We start from the raw sequence: 5,319 nt of genomic DNA, 5'->3' as shown, positions 1-5,319 counted from the left end.
TGGGGTAGGTCATGGTTGGTAGTTACGTTCCAGGCTTATAACTTGTTTAGTGAAATGTTTAAAGCCAGCCCTGTTCATTGTTTTTGTACATCTAGGTTAACATACCTTTGAAATGCTAGAAGTAATACCCCAGAAAAGGGGTATTAACCCTCAAGAAAGCACATAATCTTGTTAACTGTCATGTAATCTAATCCATACCTTGCTTTCTCCCACCTCCGTGTATGTTCCCCCCTTAATTTCAAATGTATAAAAGAAGCTGTGCCCTAGCCGGTTTTGCTCAGTGGACAGAGCATCGGCCTGGGGACTGAAGGATCCCGGGTTCGATGCCGGTCAAGGGCACATGCCTGGTTGCGGGTTCAATCCCCAGTAGGGGGCATGCAGGAGGCAGCTGATCAATGATTCTCTCTCACCATTGATGTTTCTTTCTCTCTGTCCCTCTCCTTTCCTCTCTGAAATCATTAAAAATATACTGAAAAAATAAAAAATAAAAGAAGCTGCAAAACTGTTATTCTCAGGTCTGGTTGGAGTGGCTCAGTTGGTTGGAGCATCATCCTGTGTACCAAAAAGTTGCCGATTTGATTCCCAGTCAGGGCACAAACCTGGGTTGTGGGTTCGATCCCCAGTCAGGGTGCCTACGAAAGGCAACCGTCTTCTCTTTAAGCATGTCCTCAGGTAAAGATTAAAAAAAAACACCCCAAATTGTTATTCCTGGGAACATTTGAGATCTTGCTTCCCAGCATTATGTCATCAATATGGCTCAAATAAACTCTTATAAAAATTCTCTGTAGGTTTGGACTTTTCTTATATCAACAATAGTGAAGACTTATGTAAGTCTCACTATGAGCCAGGCCCTGTTCTAAATGCCTTACAGACGTTAATTAATTTGATTCTTACAGCAACTCTATATCAGTGAGTACTGATATTTATAGATAAGGAAACTGAATTTATAAATAAGGAAACAGAAAACAAACAGAGGGTTAAATAACTTGCCCAAGACCACACAACCAACAAATTACAAAGCTAGATCTCAAACCTAGGATTTTGTTCCTAACCTGTTCCTTAGTTACACTCTGAGAAGAGTCCTAGAACCTTTCATTGAGCTAGAAATATTACCCTGGTATGTGAATATCTGGAGGGTACTTTTGCAATAGATACCAAAAAAAAAGAAAAGAAAAAAGCTTCAATAATGTGTGTTTCGACCGAGCATTTCTAGGAATTTATTCTAAGGAAACAATTAAAGAAATATGCCAAAATGTAGGTACAAGGGTATTAAGTATAGCATTATTTACACTGAAGAAAAATAGAAGCTAACCAAATGCCCCCATAGAGGGGATTGTTTAGATACTGGAAACGCCAGCTATGCAATAGAGTGCAGATGTGAATAAAAAAAAGCTACGTAGCGGAACTGACAAGCTCAGGGCAGGCCTGTAAAGCTGTAAAGCTCACTGACTGAAAGTAACCGCACAGATGGTCTGACCATCAATTCCTAACTGGGCAGGTCCTGGTGGGTAGTCACATCCCAGGCCTATAGCTTTCTCACCAAAAGGTTAATCTTTCCTTAAGGAGCCCCATCCATTGTTCTCCAGCCTCTGGTAACATACCTCGAAATGGCAGCACCATCTTTTCCAGACCCTTGGGAGTCGTAACCACCCTCACGGAGCACACGCACCACAACTCCTCCTTGTTACCGTGTGGCCGCACACCACCTCTACTTGCTGTAGTTGTTAAATGTTACCCACCCTGTACCCGCCAATGTAAAAGTAGGTGTCTCTCCATTTTCCTTTATATTCAATCCTAGGGATTTCCCCCGCTTTACCTTTTCCCACTTCCTAATCAACCACACTGATTTTCTTTCTTTTTTTAAAAAAAATATACTTTTTATTAATTTCAGAGAGGAAGGGAGAGGGAGAGAGAGATAGAAACATCAATGTTGAGAGAGAATCATTGATTGGCTGCCTCCTGCATACCCCACACTGGGGATAGGGCCTGCAACCCGGGCATGTGCCCTTGACCAGAATCAAACCTGGGACCCTTCAGTTTGCAGGCTGACCCTCTATCCACTGAGCAAACCAAGCCAGGGCTTTTAACATTTTTATTATGTATTTATTTAGTTTTTAATTATTATTTTTGAATTTCTTAAAAATATATTTTTATTGATTTCAGAGAGAAAGGGAGAGGAAGAGAGAGATATAAATATCAATGATGAAAGAATCATTGATTGGCTGCCTCCTGCATTCCTCACACTGGGGATTGAGCCAGCAACTGGGACATGTGCTCTGACCAAGAATTGAACTATGACCTCCTGGTTCATAGGTTGACGCTCTACCACTGAACAACACTGGCGGGGAACAGTGAATTCTATGAACTTTCCTTACATTTTCTCTTTCTATTCTAAATGTATAAAATGAACTGCAAAACTGCCATTCTCTGGATCATTTTCTCAATCTGTTGAGATCTTGCTTTAGGGCATGATTTCAAAATTTGACTCAAATTATTTTATGATTCTTTTATAGTTTGGGTGTTGTCAACACTAATAAATGATTTTTAATTGATTTAGGTTTTAAAACTGCGTTTCTCAAATCCCTGGGGTTAATTTGATATGCATTAGGGCTCTCCAATTTTGTTGTTGTTAATCCTCACCCAAGGCTTTTTAGAGTGAGTGGAAGGGAGGGGGAGAGACAGAAAGATCAATGTGAGAGAGACGCATCGACTGGTTGCCTCCTGCATGTGCTCTGATCAGGGTTGGGACTGGCTCGAGCCTGCAACCAAGGTACATGCCCTTGGCTGGAATTGAACCTGGGACCCTTCAGTGGGTGAGCTGATGCTGTATCTACTGAGCCAAACCGGCTAGGGCAGGGCTCTCCAAATTTTTATCTGAATTTTGTAGATTGATATACTGTTGTCTCCAAACATCCCTCTTGACAAAAAAGAGGTGCTGTAATAAATTATAAATATCGAACGAGGCAAGTCATGGTGGGTAGTCACGCCCCAGTCATATAACTGTTTAGTAAAAGGCTTATCTTTGCCATAAGCAAGCCCTGTCCATTGTTTCTGTGCATCTAGGTCAGCGGTTCTCAACCTGTGGGTCGCGACCCCTTTGGGGATAGAACGACCCTTTCACAGGGGTCGCCTAAGACCATCGGAAAACACATATATAATTACATATTGTTTTTGTGATTAATCACTGTGCTTTAATTATGTTCAATTTGTAACAATGAAAATACATCCTGCATATCAGATATTTACATTACGATTCATAACAGTAGCAAAGTTACAGTTATGAAGTAGCAACAAAAATAATTTTATGGTTGGGGGTCACCACAACATGAGGAACTGTATTAAAGGGTCGTGGCATTGAGAACCACTGATCTAGGTTAACACAACTTTGAAATGCCTCTTTTCAGACCCCTGTAATGAGTGAACCACCGTGTAGATCCCTCCTCAAGAGAGCACATAATCTTGACTCTCCTGTAATCTAATCACCACCTTGCTTTCTCCCAGCTTCCTTACCTCTGCTCCTTAATTTCACATGCAAAAAAGAAATTGCAAAACGATTATTCCCCAAAGCATTTGAAATCTTGCTTCCTGGCATATGTCATCAATTTTTTAAATGCTCCAGACAATTTTCTACAGGTTTGGGTGCTTGCATCAACAACTCTGATTGAGCCTTTTTGTGTTTGTAAAACACGTTCTCACAGATTTATTTTAAGATGAGTAAATGTTCTACATTTGAATAGTAGCTCATCCTTATGGGCAAACAGATGCCTTTTTATTTATTTATTTTTTAAAATGAGGATGCTTGTAGACTAAGCCTATTTTCAACACCACCTCACTAGTTATGGTGTGGTAATGAGTGTTCCCATTTTAGTTTTCTGGCTGGCTACCTTGCCAGCCTGCCTCCAATATATTTCTTCTACTGAGCACAACCAGAGTTCTCCATGTTAAACTAGCCTGTAATCTGCAAACTTCTTGAGGAGATTCCTCTCCATTGTATTTTATTCTGCTTTATGTATCAACAACCATGTAAAAAGATTCTTCCTTGAAACTGAGTCTTTAAAACTACTGGAAGAGGTAAGTGGATTACTGACTAGTGTGGACCACACAGATAACTTTTTGTAATTCAAAGCTCTTGGGAGCCCTGTTTATGCCTGGTTTTCTCTAAAGCTGAAATGGCAGCGAGCACCTGCTCTCTGAAGTGTGGAATGTTGCTATTAATCATGTGGCATCTTATAAGCTGCACCTTCGTGATGCTTATTTATCTACTCAGGGCCCAGTGCAAAAATTTGTGCACCTTGAAAGGAACTGTGGGCTGCGAGGCTGTGGTGAGCACAGGGGCGGGTCTTGGCCCATCTTCCATGCCCCCACCCGGCCCCTCCCGCCACGGCCTCTGGTCCCCTGTCTGCTGGCAATTGGGGCCGGCACCAGCAGCGGGTGCGAGAGGCGGCTGCAGGCCCCGATTGCCCCTCAGGAGCAGGGGGAGGTGGAGAAGCCTTGAGGGACGAGTGGGGCTGGCACCGGCAGCAGGTGCAAGTGCCGGGCAGGATCATGGCATGCAGGAGCAGAGAAGTTTCAGTAACCACCAGAGGCTCATCCCAATGACAGCGATTGGCACCCTGCCTTGGTCTGGTGCCCCTGCTCACCTGCTCCACCATCCCGCTGTGGCCAATGCCTGCTATGTTCTGCACACGCCCCCGGTGATCAGCGCACATCATAGTGATCAGTTGTTCGGTTGTTCCATTGTTCAGTCTATTTGCATATAGGATATATGGCCTATAATTCCATTGAAGACAGTACAACCTCTTTTTGCCACATTCTTGAAGACCAAGTTGAGGTGAAAAGGGAAAATGGAAAGGGATTTCTAAAATATCTAAGAAGATGTGAGAGTAAAATCTGCCTTCCGATGTTTAAGAGGCCTAAGATAGATAACTGGTACTCTGGCATACAAGCTCTAGAGTCTGCCTGGAATTGGAGAACCAGTTAACCAAGCTCCTGCTAGACCTGAGGACCACAGCTTCTGCCAACAATGAATATGATGTCTTATGCTTCATGGGAAAGTACCTGGATGAGCAGGAGGATAACACAAACCACCTGTAGGTCCAGCTAGGATATCGTAAGGATTAGAAAATCAGGCCCAGGAGGAGGAAGACCCATTTAAAAAGCCTGCTGATGTGTTAGGTAAATAGACATTTGAAGGCAACAAAGCAACTCTTCCCATTGTAGTAGGTCCCAAAACCAGCTACTTAAGAATCTTGATCTTCTCCATTTGACAGAAGACTGCTTTCCTTCATTGGTGTGTGTACAAATAAACCTATTTTTTTT

The sequence above is a fragment of the Myotis lucifugus genome, unplaced genomic scaffold, assembly GCF_000147115.1.
Source record: "Myotis lucifugus unplaced genomic scaffold, Myoluc2.0 scaffold_9, whole genome shotgun sequence".
NCBI lineage: Eukaryota > Metazoa > Chordata > Mammalia > Chiroptera > Vespertilionidae > Myotis > Myotis lucifugus.
The sequence above is the reverse complement of the archived record's forward strand: the minus strand, read 5'-3'. Positions refer to the sequence as shown.